Genomic DNA, 16,034 nt, shown 5'->3' with positions numbered 1-16,034 from the left:
AAGTTGGGGGCTCTTCCCTTTGAGTCAATAAGAAACTACCATAAACCCCCTTTTGACTTCATCTCCTCTACATGTTGGGCCCTTATTATTGTGGATTTTTGGATTTAGTATTTTCTGATTTCACTTGTTTCCATTTTTTAAAAAATTAATTCCAGCTTTATGCGTTTTTTAATCAACATTGTTTGATACATTGACAACAGTTAGTAGCCTTCCTATAAATGCATAAAAATGTTCAGAATTGGATTGCAATAGGAAAAACTGACTTTACAAAGAAAACCTATAATTTAAACAACATTCCTTCAGATATACAGTATAAGGTAAAAGTAGCCCATTTGAAATGACTTTTTAAAGAGGCACACAGTATTACGTCCAACCTGACATTGCTGAACAGTAATACTAGAAGTCCATAAAAGGGGGAGGGGGGAGCGTGTGTGTGTGTCTGTGTGTGGAGGCAGTGTGTGCGCACGCAAGAGAGAGAGACACAGTGTGTGTGTTGGTGGAGTGTGTCGGCACACTGTCTCCTTAAGCAGAGCACTGAACAGTTGTTCACACAGCAGCCAGTAATAACCACTCCTGAGCCAGAGGCTGCTGCACAGAGAGAGGTGCCCCCCTGTCCCTCACTCCAGCTCCTCAGAGACTGGGGACACCTCAGGGGGGAGGAGGACACCCCGACACTAGGCCTCCTCCCCCTCCAGCTCCGCACAGCACAGCAGATCAGGAGGCTCCCAGCAGGAACAGCTGACTCTCTTAAGTGTGGCTGCAGGTAGCTCAGCTGTGCAGCCCGTCCTGCTGGCGGCTCCACAGAGAGCAGGAATCCTCCTTAATGTTCTGATTCCCTGAGTCCCTCTGCATTCTTGTTAATGCAGATTATATAGGGCCCTATATGTCCCATCCACACTTGTGCAGTCAGATCTCTCTGTACACTTTCACCTGTCCACAGGCCAGGGAGGTCCTGTAAAAACTAACTCATGTAAAAACATTGTCTTACCCCTGCTCACATGAGAGTGAGGGAGATTATTCTCTTGGGATAACACCTACTAGCTAATAGATAATTGACTGTGAGTGACTTTCTGGTTTAAATCAATAGTTTAGGGGCTGCAGGGCCCCAGGGCTGAAGAGTGGGCCCCAAACCCTGGTGTCCCGCAGGGCTAAATCCATGAGGCCCCCCAACACACACAAATCTGGTGGCTAAAGCCAGGAGTCTTGAAACTCCACCCCTCCCCGCCCCCATTCCCACTGGGCCCTAGAGGTTTTTATAGTATGTTGGGAGGGCTTCAGAAAGAAAAAGTTTGAGCACCCTTTGTTTAAATAAGCATGGGATTTACAAGGTATAATACAAACACATGGTTATTCAAGGACACACACAAGCCTCATAGAATCCCAGCAGCAAGAGATGGAAATCACCCATTATCCGGTCCCCATCTCTTGCCAGTGCAGGACTGTCCCCTACAAAACCCCTTACCATTTACTATTAATTAAAAGATCCAAGTGATGAGGCTTCCACCATCAGTCAGGAGATGATTCCCCAGCTTAATAAATCTCACTGTGGAGAATTTTCCCTGATATTCAACCTAAATTTTCCCTTAATGTCATCCCAATTGCTTCCAGTGATACCTTAAATAACGATTTGACATGCTTACACTACACATACCTTAAGACCATTATCAAATACAACTCTTAGTCCTTGTTTAAATTCAACACATTTACCACCTTTTAGACTCTTTTCTCCTAAGTCCAGTTCTCCAGCTCCTTGACTTCTTGTCTTGCTCCTCGCTGTGCTTTCTGCGAAGTGTCAACGTCCTGCGGGTACCATGGTACCCAGAACTCTCAGAGAATTCCAAGTGCAGTCACATAAGCACTGCATAAATAGGCCGTTACCTCTCTACTCTGTCACATGATGTCAATGCAGATGATGCGCCCAACATTCCACATGCGGCATTACTGCACGACACAAGTGTGTCTTTCGGGGTCCACCCAGACCAATAAAAAGTTCTGTCACCACCTGCCCTGTAATTTTGGGAGCTGCGCAGCTCTGGTACAATTCCCTGACACCAATACCCTGCCCACAAGCAGAAGGTCTCATCCTAGCTTTCACCAGCTTAGTTATACTTTGCAAAGTGACACCATGAGCCCTTCCAATTCCAGGTCTCCCCAAAATCGGTCTTCCCCAAGTTCTTACTTACAGACACTCAGACTGTTCCCCTCTGGTTTGTTAGCCCCGAAGGTGTGAAACCAGCCCGCCAGTGATCAGCTCACTTTGGCATGGCACACATGTTCTGCACATTTTGCAGACCAGAGACCTGCTTGGGATGAAAATAAACAAAAAGTTTATTTAATAGAAAAACCACAGATTCAAAGATGAAATGGTGCAGGGAAAGAAAACATATCCAAGCTACTCAGAAAATAAACATACAGACGCAACCTGAGGCTTCACACTTCTATATTGGATAAAATCCCTTTTCTAACATGAGTGACCTATTACCTTAAAACAGTTTGCCAGAATACGCCCTGCTACAGGGAGATCAGGGTTCATGGGCGGCCTCCCGCCTTGAGACGATCCCCCAAGTTCTCTTTCTGCTAGTCTGAAAGCTTCCTAGACCAATTTGTTTCAATAAATATTAAATTTAAAGAAACTATACAGGTCAATTAAATACCTCACCACACAGGATCCTCACGACACAGGACAACACTAGGGAAATAACTTCTCCTCTCTCTGCTCCTTCTTCTCCTCTCTCAGCAAAGGGCATTTTTTATGATCTGGGGGCAAATCCTTATCTTTGGAGAGAGTTTATTAATCTCATTATGCTGTTTAGCCAAATATGTAATAAATTCCCAGGCTGCCTGAGGTCTTAATGACCATTTAATTGGGAAGTATGATAATCACACAGTCACCAAGGAGTCCCTGCCAACACCTTGAGAGATTCACTTCGCCACCAGAGAGCTGAGCCATTGCCTGAAGCAGGAATCGTACCAATCGCCTGGCCAAACACAACCCTCCCAGCTCCATATATAGTTTGAGATCTATGCAGTATAAACACATACTTACACTGCTGATGGAAAGCACAGAGGTGTATCCCAGGAAATGGTGCTCCAGCATAGTGATAGAAGTCATGAGTTTCTGCAGGTGCTGTCTTTCAGATAAGATGTAAAACTGAGATCCTGGTCGTTGATGGCCATCAGAGATCTGTCACCACTTCTCTCATTAACTGAGATGTAAGTCAGCCTAAATTCCCTTGTAGCTCCCAAAGGATCTTAACTTTTCAGACAAATTCTGCTCTTTTTTACCCCATGGTAAATCTCAAGTATTTTCACTGACTTCAGAGGAGTCACTACAGATGTAACCAAGAGCAGAATTTCACACCGGTCCTAGCATTTTGTAGGCTGGTCCTGAAGCAAGGAAATTGTGACGTGATATCTAAAAAATCCTACCTTAGCGTCCATCATACGTGTTGCACAATCAGTCCTATGTGAGTAGTGGTTATTCTGCAGGTCAAGCCCTATTTCTACCCCTCAATTTCCAGAATGTTTGGTTTTATATCACAATATTAATACTTTGCTGTTTTCTCTCACTTTTCATTCACGGATTTCAAGGTGCCTTTCAAAAAGAGAGTAAACACCATTTCCTCCATTTTACAGACAAAAACATGGAGGCAAAGAGACGTTAAGGCCAGAATATTCAAACCTTGGTGCCTAAAGTTAAGTGCACACACACACAGGGGAAAACAGAGCTGTTTCTGGCTGGCCATCCAAAAGCCTGTCAGGAAAGCCCCTGCACCAGTTACAATTGACCCAGGAACACAATATGAAATCCCCCCATGGCTAGAATGGAATTTGGCACAGCCGACCATCTCACTGAACTCATGCACTAAGGACTACTGCTGCTGATGCCCAGAAAGCTTTGTATGTTAGCAGGAGATGTGCTCAATTTGGGCTTGCGCTTGTTTTTAGGATATAGATATTCAGGCCTGTCTGTAAAGGCCTATGTTTTAAGAATTTAGGTATATGTTTATCATTTAGCTAGTTATAGGGGTATAAAAGAAAGAATTTGTGTAAGGGCCTTCTCTCACTGTGACAGTCTGAGGCCCTGTTCTTAAGCTAATGCCTTTGGCCAAGTAGCAGAGGCAGCCATAAACTGGGAAGCGAAGGATCACATCCTCACATTTCAAACTAGTCAGATTGAAATAAGGCAATCTGGGGCTGTTAGGAAGGGGATCCGATCTACCACCTCCAGAGAAAGGGAAGAGCCTAGAAGATGTAAAAGGAAATTTAATTTGATAGTTTTCTGTTTGGTAAGAACTCACTTATCAATAGACACAGCTGGGAAACCCTTATGTCTTTATAGATGTTGTTGTGAAATCCTCACTTCTGTATTGTTTTGTCATTATACTTCCCTTTTACTATTGTTTATTTGCATGGTCACTGTCTGGTTCTGTGATTGTTTCTGTCTGTTGTATAATTAATTTTGGTGGGTGTAAACTAATTAAAGTGGTGGGATATAATTGGTTACCTAATCATGTTACAATATGTTAGGATTGGTTAGGTAAATTTCAGTAGAATGATTGATTAAGATATAGACTATATAAATTAGGGGCAAACAGGAAGTAAATTGAAAAGGAGTACTTGTGGCACCTTAGAGACTAACCAATTTATTTGAGCATAAGCTTTCGTGAGCTACAGCTCACTTCATCGGATGCATACTGTGGAAAATACATAAGATGTTTTTATACACACAAACCATGAAAAAATGGGTATTTATCACTACAAAAGGTTTCCCCCCGCCCCCACCCTACTCTCCTGCTGGTAATAGCTTATCTAAAGTGATCACTCTCCTTACAATGTGTATGATAATCAAGGTGGGCCATTTCCAGCACAAATCCAGGTTTTCTCCCCACCTCCCCCCCAACCCACAAACCCACTTGCCTGTTGGTAATAGCTTATCTAAAGTGATCACTCTCCTTACAATGACAGGTTTCAGAGTAACAGCCGTGTCAGTCTGTATTCGCAAAAAGAAAAGGAAGACTTGTGGCACCTTAGAGACTAACCAATTTATTTGAGCATAAGCTTTCGTGAGCTACAGCTCGCTTCACGAAAGCTCATGCTCAAATAAATTGGTTAGTCTCTAAGGTGCCACAAGTACTCCTTTTCTTTCTCCTTACAATGTGTATGATAAAGGTGGGCCATTTCTAGCACAAATCCAGGGTTTAACAAGAATGTCCGAGGAACAGTGGGGGGGGGGGAGCGAGGAAGGATTAAACAAGGGAAAATAGGTTACTTTTTATAATGACTCAACCATTCCCGTCTCTATTCAAGCCTAAGTTAAAGTAAATTGGGATTTGAAAATAAGGAAAAAGGAACTTAGATTTAAGCTTGCTGGAAGTTCACCCCAATAAGCACTGAATTGTTTGCACCTTCGGACTTCGGGTATTGTTGCTCTCTGTTCATGCGAGAAGGACCAGGGAAGTGGGAGAGCGAAGGAATAAGCTCTCTAAAACTTGTTACTGCTGACGTCAAGGACGTACCTCCCACTGACATAACTGGTGGGTACAAGATATGCCCCACCCGGTTACATTCACAATGAGCCCGTAAGTTCAGTGTTGGTGCCACAAGGGTGCTGAACCTACATTGTTTTGCAGCATAAAATTCACCTCCCCTTCACCCCCCCCCCGATAACATGGCTTCATTGCATGAGGAACCAAGCAGGGCGGAGAGAGATGGTTTCACATCCCCCAACCCTGGAGCAGGTGCCTAGGCAGCAGCATGGTTGCCACCGCTGCCATCCCATCTTATAAATGGCAACAGAAGACACAGGCTCCCCAGTCTCCACAAGAGAATGCTGCCTCTCCTCTAACGCATGGGACACCCCTGGGCACCAGGAGGGTGTTGGAAATAGTAGGGCAAGGGAAGGAAGCAAAAGCCTGATCTGCAAACGTGGAGACAAACTCTCTCTCTCTCTTCCCTCTGACTTAAGGGTCAAAACAAACTGCAAAGAAAGTTAATTTGGGTTTGAAAAATGGGTTTTGCCAGGCAGGGTTCGTCCGATCGTCCTGACGACCACGCCCACCTTGCGCTCAGGGAGCTGCATGGACCGGGCGCTATGTTAAAGCATCTATACACTGACTCACCCTATCGAACTCAAACTGATTGGGACCCTAGCGTAGGCCCTGACTAGCAGGTCAGCTTTCTGGGGCAGTAACTCAGCACCACCAAGGGACTAGTTAGAATTGCTTTGGAACCAGCCCTGCTGCTGCTTCAGCACACACTATGGACCTGTCACTTTTCATGGCACAATCTTCACTGTGGAACGGGATCACATGGTGGCAACGGACTGTATCCAACCAGATCGCGTGTTCAACAAGACTGGCAGATTTCGTCTGGTCTCTTGCAGTCGTTCTAGCCGTTGCTGAGAATGCTCTTGTACCTAGCACAGCTCTTGCTATAGAGCAGCCTCCACTGGGTGTTTATATAGCTGTCTGCTTCCTGAGGTACCTGCTTATTTGGAAACCTTCTGCCCAGCAGCTGGATCTCTCTATATCTGGATCTCTTGATATCTGCTCTGGAATCTAGTTTCTCCCCCAAGTGCTCAGGGTTAAGATGAATTAAAAAAAAAAAATAGTCTCTGCCCTGCTAGGGCTTTACTACAAACAAAATCATGTTTTCCAAGGAAGGCAACAAGGTGTCATGTAGCAAAAGCATCTCCCCTGATCTCCTACTGGAACCATAGGCTTTTCCACACCTCTCAGTGCCTTTGGTTTGTCATCCTGTGCTGTCTTAACTTGGGGCCCGCTCCTGCGCCTACTGAAGCACTGGGAATTATAGGGCACAGTCACTTAAGGCCCAATCCCACAAGTTGCTGATTGCCTCTTACACCCACTGAATGCCTTCAGCTCTCCACTGGGTATGAAGAGCGCCTATTAACTTGCAGGGGCTGCTCCTCGGGTTGTTAAGTTCTCAAGACGTGGCTCTGTCCTTTTAATGACTCTATGGAGAGTCAACAATTTGCCCAACGACACGGAGTCTGTGGCAGAGGCAGGATTTCAATTCCTAGGTCCGGAGTCCCAGGTCAGAGTCTTGACCTAACGACTATCCTTCCTCTCATAGCTCCGTGGTGCGTTTTCTTATCTCCAGCTAATACTTGGCTCCAGGGATTGCAGCAGCCTGCTGCTTTTTCTTAGCTAAATCTGCTAAGGCCCTGCCTTCGCCAGAAGAAATGGGGAGTCTTTTTACCAAGCATGGTTAGCTAATGCATGGTAACGTCCTAGAGTGGGCAAGGCAGCTGTACTTGTTGTGGGTTACATCAGGGGTTCTCAAACTATGGGTTGGGACACCAAAGTGGGTCACAACCCCACTTTAATGGGGTTGCCAGGGCTGGTGTTAGACTGGCTGTGGCCCAAGCTCAAGCTGAAGCCCGAGCCCACTACCCGAAGCCGAAGCCAGAGCCCCACCACCTGGAGTCGGAGGGTGGTGGGACTCGGGCTTTGGCTTCAGCCCTGAGCAGCGGAGCTCAGGTTACAGGCCCCTGCCTGGGGCTGAAGCCCTTGGGCTTCAGCTTCATGCCTCCCTCCCCCCCCGTGACAGGGGTGGTGGGGCTCGAGCTTTGGCTATGGACCCCAGCCTGGGGTGGTGGGGCTCAGTTGGGCTCAGGCTTCGGTCCCTCCTCCTAGTGTTGTGTAGTAATTTTTGTTGTCAGACTGGGTCATGGTGCAATGAAGTTTGAGAAACACTGGGTTAGAAGGACAAGGTTAATGTTTATCTTGACCTGTAAGAACTTGTAGGATTCATACAAGGTTTATGTGCTTGGCAACATTCAGGGCACAGCCGGAGTGTTGTGCTGGACCTGTGCACACACAGCTCCTTTCAAGGGCATCAACCTTGGAATCTCGCCCAGATGTCGTGAATCGTGGGAAGCCTCTCAGGACTGGGCTCAAGGCCCGAGAGCAAGGAATGCGGTAGATAGAAACTGGTAAATAAGAATGTTAAACAAAGCCAGTGTATTCCTTTTGTCTGTTGGAGAATGTAATGCGCGGGGGGAGAGAAAGAATAAAGGGGAAGGTGGAAAGCTGACAGGCAGAAGCCTGTTAGCAGACCAGCCGCTTGCTTGCTAAAAGCTCTGTGCTGTCTTGTCATTGAACCGCCACAAGAACTACAAACTGCCTAGTCCACGTCAGGATTTTTACCCTTTATTAGCTACCATGTGTTAGCTAACACAGTAAAACAAAAGTAAAATCCCACCTCTTCTAGTGTGGACGCTCCCTTAGCTCAAGTAAGAGAGGCCTTTGTTTTGGGGGTTGAAGGTCTTGGGTCAAGTCCTGACAACTTCAGTGCCTGTATGGGCGGTGCTGTGGGGACTACAGGAAAGAGCTGTTCTCGGTCCTGCAAAACCAATCCTCTGAATGCAGAGCTCCCACTGAAATAAAAACACAGCGGGCTCACAGGATTAGGCTCTGAATGCCGCTCTCCCAGCTGATTTAACAACAGAGGTGTCTCTTCTGCACTCAAGAGCTCATATTACTCTTAATCATCCTAATCAAAGCCATGAGCTTGCCGTTTCCCTAGGAACAGCTTCTGCCAGTGACACATTAATTTTTAATACCAGAGAGATTACAAGTAGCATTAATTTACTGCCACGGCAGGTGGGCTACTCACAGTCTGAATGGAGCCAAATCCCATCCCTGCTAAAATGAAAGCATCTCGGGACTGGCCACAGCAGTCAACATCCCCCTACTCCTGTGTCTTATTTGCACTTTCATTCTGAACCCAAAGAGGCTCTTCACTTGCAAGCAGTGGTTGCTGTTGACCAAGGTAAGAAACTGATCCAGGGTGAAGAACGTTGCTGTGACCAAGAGCTTTGCTAATCATTGAGCTGACCCTATAAGTGGCTGAGCACAACAAAGTGCTGAGTGCTCTCAACAAGCATTGACTTCAATGGAAGTAGAGAGTGCTCAGCAGCCTCAGGAATTAGCTTCTTCACTGACAAGAACCTGGGTAAAATACAGGAGCATATTTTGGCTCTTCCAGAGCACAGGAAGGAGTTAGAGTCTGGGTCCACCAGGCTTTGTGGTTGGAACCTGAGCTCCTCTTGGCTCTTCCTACCCTTAACGATGAGCAGACTTCCCTGACCGGGTCTGCCAAAATGCCCCTCCATCATCTGGGCCCCTTTCTCTGGCCTGGTCTGGTCAGGACATCTCTCAGCATTAGGATGAAGGCCTGGGGTCCTATGAGATGGTGGGGGTGGCAGCCAGGGTGGTGAAGCTTGCTCTTGTAGCCAATTTTTTACCACAAAGTATTTTTCTTTAAGGACCCAAGAGGGGAGTGATGGGTGAAACAGCCCATCCCCTCATTATTTTGTCCACCAATGAGAGCTAGTTTCCAATACACCCATTTTGGTTCACTGATTTCTCATTCCATTTTTCTCAGTTAGGAGGCATGATCTTAACTCAGTCCTTGAGGTATATCAGGAGGCCTTTTTGTTTGGAGTAATTGAGTCTGTCTCCCTTTTGTACCTCATTGACATTTAGTAGTGGAGGATTTTGCGACGTCTTACAAATTCACGTACATTTTACAGTTTAGCTCACAGTAAATTTGTAGGCCCAATTATCACACCTCAGCCACTGGTCTAGGGCCAATGGGTGTGTGTGGGATGTACTGCAGGTGAGAGGTAGACAACCTCGAAGTCCTTTGCTTGTCCATAGAACAGACATCGTGTGGGCTGCCTAACTATTCCTATGTTTGAATAAGAGCCTTCTTCATCTCAGCCCAGCTTCCCCTTCTGCCAGATCCTCAGCAAAGCAGTGACTTTATGTTTATAACCTCCACTGAGCCAAATTCATCCCTGATGTAACTCCACTGATTTCATTTGAGATGCAGGAAGTGAAGCTGTGTCTACATTAGACTTTTTTCTAACGTTCCCCACAGCTTTATATGTACAGTAACCCCTCACTTAGCATCGTCCCAGTTCACGTTGTTTCATTGTTACGGTGCTGATCAATTAGGGAATGTGCTTGTTTAAAGTTGCGCAATGCTCCCTTATAACTTTGTTTGGCAGCCACCTGCTTTGTCCACGGCTTGCAGAAAGAGCAGCCCATTGGAGCCAGCTGGTAGGGGCTTGGAACCAGGGTGGGCCGGCAGCCCCCCATCAGCTCCCCGCTCCCCTAAGTTCCCTGTGCGGCAGCCACCCGGAAGGCTATCAGTTGCCAGCAGTTCAGCTGTCCTTCCCCCAGTGCTGTGTGCTGCTCCTGCCCTCTGCCTTGGAGCTGCTCCCCGGAGCCTCCTGCTCACTCTGCAGGGAGTGGGAGGGGAGGAGGGAAAGAGGGGTACTAATGTCAGGGTGTCCCCCTTCCTCCACTCCTATCCCCCGCTCCTGCCATATCCCCACAGAGCAGAGGGGACACTACAGGGCCCAGGACAGAGGGAGCTTGCTGGCAGCAGCTGCTGTCTCAACTTGCTGATCTACTTAAAAAGGCAGTGTACTTAGAGTGGGGTCAGAGAACTTAAAGGGGCAATGCATGTCTCTCACACACACACACACACACAGTGTGTCTGTCTCTCTCTCTCTCCCTCCCTCTCTCTCTCTCTCCCTCTCTCACACACACACTGTGTCTCTCTCTCTCTTTGCCATGCTGTATCTCCTCCTGCCATTCGTGCTGCCTTGTAGAGCGTGAGGCTTCATTAACAACAATGTGTTAACCCTTGAGGGCTCAGCCGAGTGCTAGTTCATCATTCAGCCGTAAGGCATTCCCTGGGAAATATCCCCCCCTCTGACTCCACCACCTCAACCAAGCTTCGCAATCATCATTGCTGCGTACAGTATCAAACTGTTAGTTAAAACTTATACTGTGTATATGTATAGATAGTCTTTTGTCTGGCGGAAAAAAATTCTCTGGAATCTAACCCCTCCATTTACATTAATTCTTGTGGGAAAACTGGATTCGCTAAACATTGTTTCACTTAGAGTAGAATTTTTCAGGAACATAACTACAATGTTAAGCGAGGAGTTACTGTACCTAAAATTTCTGCTGTTAACTGGCTAGGATTATGTTCTGTTAGATATTCTAGTTAAGAAAGATACATGTACATACATAAAACCACCAGAGGGCAGTCAAGCATTGAGATTGTTTAAATTCTCTCTTGTCATCTCTGTGAGGGAAGGGCTAATGGTCTCTGGCTAAAGGACAATAGCATATTGTTATTTAGATTGTGGTTGCACTAGGAGACCCGCTCATGGGCCACAGCACATTGTGCTGGACCCTGTACAAACACATAACAACAAGCTGCTCCGTGCCATGAGGATTTTACAGTCTATGCAGCTTATTAACCAAGACAAAGGTTTATATACTAGCGAGGAGGGCAGCGTATGGACGCATGGATAATAACTATTTCGAGCATATTTTAAATCAACAGAACACATGGATATTTATACCATAATGAACAGATACAATTGGCTTCTTCCTCACCCACCATTCAGACCATCTCTCCTCATCCCTGTCATTTCAGTTAAAGGTTGTTTAGACGTTGATTTGCACCTACAGCCAGTGCTGAACTCTCAGGGTCCTTTTCTTAACTCCTCAATAACCACAAGAGAAACACAAAACTTAAACAGCCACAGTGTGCAGCAAATCTTGCATGTTGCATAACCAGTGCTTTTCTCTTAGTCTTTTTCTCAAATGCTGGAAATGTTACCTTCACTGCAGCCAAGAAGTTACCTGCACCCTTACAAAGCTATGAGGTTTGTCTAGTAAATTGCCCCAACCAAACGCAGATAAAGAGAGACAGACAGAAGGAAAAATGATGAGGGCCTCTATTCTAGATAGCCCATAGATGGGAGGTGCCTCTTGTCAGCTGGAGGCTGGAATCGTGGTTCTTTCCTCAGGTAGACAGAGCCCCTTGCCTATCTGAGCACAGGTTGGAAGGATGGATTAGTGATGAGGTCCAGTTGTTGGGTAAGTGTCCTCCTCTTTCCAAGTGTCAAATCAATGGAAATAGTATTCTATGACCAAGCAAAGACCATATCCAGGATCATCTAGGGTATGTTAATATTATCCAGGAAATACCATGCCCTGAGGTTCAGGAGACAAAGGCCTCCTAGTTAAGAACATAGGAACTGTCACACTGGGTCAGACCAATGGTCCATCTAACCCTGTATCCTGTCTGCTGACAGTGGCCAATGCCAGGGCCTTCAGAGAGAATGAACAGAACAGGGCAATTATTGAGTGATCCATCCCCTGTCATCCAGTCCCAGCTTTTAGCAGTCAGGGACACCCAGAGCATAGGGTTGTATCCCTGACCATCTTGGCTAATAGGTTCACGGAGGATAAATCCATCAATGGCTATCTAAATCCTTTTTGAACCTGGTTATACTTTTGGCCTTCACAACATCCCCTGGCAACGAGTTCCACAGGTTGACTAACTCCATGATTTGGGGCAGAAAAAGACAGACATGGAGCAAACTAAAAGCCAAATGATCCCCCCCTTTCCAGGTTACTTTGTGTTTTACACTGGTCTCTCCATGGAAGATTACCATGCTGTCACAGATGTCCTTCCAAAGCTTCTCAGTCATCTTTTTAACCCAAACTATTTTAACTAATGGCAAGGCAAACAGAATAGATCAACAAGCGACCAGTCTCTTTCCTCCCCTGCCCTTCCCCATCTGCAATTCAAGCCCTGTGTCCCATGGACATACTCAAAGCAGGGGGGACCTCCATTGTACCAGATGGAACAGGAAGCAGTGGAGTTTTTAAATCAGATACTGGCCTGAGGTGCAAAGTAGGGTCTGATCTGATCTTCTATGAAGTTTTGTTTATTTTGGCCCAGGCCTGTTTCCCCTATAAATACCCAGCATGCTAGTCCCTCAGCAGGACATTAGCATTGACACTAGCCCAAAGATGTGCCAAATTAAATTCAGGAATTACAGGGTTAGTTGCACCCTAAGTTTCCCAACTCCTTTAATGTGGACTCCCTTAATAGAAAACAGTTTAAGCTGTTTTCCATATGAAGCCCCCAGTAGCTGGGGTGGAAGCCGGTCTGGTTGTGTAAGTAGCACAATACCTGCAGTATTCAAGTTCCGATTTGGGGCATGGTCCCTGTTTGGATATAGATATTCAGGCCTATCTGCAAAGGCCTGTACTTTAAGAATTTAGGTGTATTCTTATCACTTGGCTAGTTAGGGGTATAAAAAAAAAAGAATCAAAATCACTGTCTGCCGGTGTAAGGGCCTTCTCTCACTGTGACAGGCTCAGGCCCTGGTCTTAAGCTAAGGCCTCTGGCTAAGCAGCAGAGGCAGCCATTAGCTGGGAAGTCCTCACATTCCAGACTGGTCAAACTGAAAGAAGGTTTCAGAGTAGCAGCCCTGCTATTGGGCTGTTAGGAATACAATCCTGTCCTGATCATGCCTATTGCCTCCAGAGAAAGGGAAGTGCCTAGAAAATGTAAGAGGAAACTTAGTTTGATAGCATCCTGTCTGGCAAGAACTCACTTATCAATAGCTGGGATGTGAAATCCTCACTTCTGTATTGTTTTGTCATTATAGTTCCCACTTTGCTATTGTTTGTCTGTATAATCTCTGTCTGGTTCTGTGATTGTTTCTGTCTGCTATATAATTAATTTTGCTGGGTGTAAACTAATTAAGGTGGTGGGATATAATTGGTTACATAATCATGTTACAATATGTTAGGATTGGTTAGTTAAATTTCAGGAAAATGATTGCTTAAGGTATAGCTAAGCAGAACTCAAGTTTTACTATATAGTCTGCAGTCAATCAGGAAGTGGGGGGGTGTGGGGGGGTGGGTGTGAGGAGGGGAAATGGGAACAGGGTCACAGGTTTAAGGCTCTGTGGTGTCAGAGCTGGGAAGGAGGATACTAAGGAGGGAAACTGGAATCATGCTTGCTGGAAGTTCACCCCAATAAACATCGAATTGTTTGCACCTTTGGACTTCGGGTATTGTTGCTCTCTGTTCATGCAAGAAGGACCAGGGAAGGAAGTGGGTGAAGGAATAAGCCCCCTAACAGTCCCTTCCTCTCTGGGTCGGCAGAGAGCTGACAGCAGCTCAGTCAAATCTTAAAAGAAACAGGGCACCTTGCAGCTGCTCTCCTTGTTAATGCACCCTGGAAGGAGCCATGTGAGGATCTCCTCAGAAGATGGTTCTTGCTACAGAGGACCCTTTTGAGCAGGGTGGGAAAATGCAGGGGAAGGAGAAATGTTCAGAGCTCCAAGAATTGCAAGCCCAGTCCCACACCATGGATAATGATCCAATGCTGCCTTTGTGCTGACAAAAGCTATGTCTCCACTCCCCTCAGAGGTGTCACTGCAGCTGGTAGGCCATACCTGCACTAGCTTTAATCCAGCTAGCATGGCTAAAGAAAACGCTCAAGATACAGCCGTGTGGGTTTCAGTGCGAGCTGTACATGACTGCCTGGAAAACTGGGTATGAACTCACCTTCCTGGGCAAACAGCACAGCAGCTAACAGAAGGAGTTTGCCTGGGAGTTCGCCTGGGGAGAGCCCGCTAAGGCTTACGTCTTGCCGGATTCTCTGAGTAATTACTACAACTCCTGAGGAAGCTCATAGAAGGAAGGTAATATCGATGGGGGGTATTCAGCTGTTGTGACCTGCACTGGATGTGCTATGTTTGTCTTTCTTCCACAGTACAGAAGCGACTTTGTCTGTACAAAGTGCAAGCTGGTCTCCATATTGGAAAAGAAGGTTCAAGGTCTGGAGCAACAGGTATCGACCCTGCGTTGCATAAGAGAAACTGAAGATTTCCTGGACAGACGTCAGGATATGCTTCTACGGGCACAAGGTTCTGAAGATTCAGAGCAGGCTGCACACTGGGGACAGGAGGATGGTGAAGAAATTTGGCATCATGTGACCTCCAGAACAAAAAAGGGGAACGTCCATGTACCAGCAACGCAGATACAGGTAAGTAACCGTTTTCATGTTCTCTCCACAGGTACTAATGCGGAGAGTGGACCAGATGATATGTCTGAGGGAAGGGAGCAGGAGACTTTGCCGATTGGAAGCCATGAGATGCACTATCCTAGGGTTGGGGGTTCCACGACCACCACTCCCAAGAGAAGGAGGCGGGTGGCGGTGGTCGGGGACTCTCTCCTCAGGGGGACTGAGTCATCTATCTGCCGCCCTGACCAGGAAAACCGAGAAATCTGCTGCTTGCCAGGAGCTAAGATTCGCGATGTGACAGAGAGACTGCCGAGACTCATCAAGCCCTCGGATCGCTACCCCTTCCTGCTTCTCCACGTGGGCACCAATGATACTGCCAAGAATGACCTTGAGCAGATCACTGCAGACTACGTGGCTCTGGGAAGAAGGATAAAGGAGTTTGAGGCGCAAATGGTGTTCTCGTCCATCCCCCCGTGGAAGGAAAAGGCCCGGGTAGAGACCGTCGAATCGTGGAAGTCAACGAATGGCTACGCAGGTGGTGTCGGAGAGAAGGCTTTGGATTCTTTGACCATGGGATAGTGTTCCAAGAAGGAGGACTGCTAGGGAGAGACGGGCTCCACCTAACGAAAAGAGGGAAGAGCATCTTCGCAAGCAGGCTGGCTAACCTAGTGAGGAGGGCTTTAAACTAGGTTCACTGGGGGAAGGAGACCAAAGCCCTGAGGTAAGTGAGGAAGTGAGATACTGGGAGGAAGCACGAGCAGGAGCGTGCGAGAGGGGAGGGCTCCTGCCTCATATTGAGAAAGAGAGACGATCAGTGAGTTATGTCAAGTGCCTATACACAAATGCATGAAGCCTGGGAAACAAGCAGGGAGAACTGGAATTCTTGGCACAGTCAAGGAATTCTGATGCGATTGGAATAACAGAGACTTGGTGGGATAACTCACATGACTGGAGTACTGTCATGGATGGATATAAGCTGTTCAGGAAGGACAGACAGGGCAGAAAAGGTGAGGGAGTTGCACTGTATGTAAGGGAGCAGTATGACTGCTCAGAGCTCAAGTATGAAACTGCAGAAAAACCTGAGAATCTCTGGATTAAGTTTAGAAGTGTGAGCAACAAGGGTGATGTCGTGGTGGGAGTCTACT

This window comes from Lepidochelys kempii, chromosome 5 (assembly GCF_965140265.1).
Source record: "Lepidochelys kempii isolate rLepKem1 chromosome 5, rLepKem1.hap2, whole genome shotgun sequence".
In the NCBI taxonomy this organism is placed as follows: Eukaryota; Metazoa; Chordata; order Testudines; family Cheloniidae; genus Lepidochelys; species Lepidochelys kempii.
Note: the sequence above shows the minus strand (reverse complement) of the source record.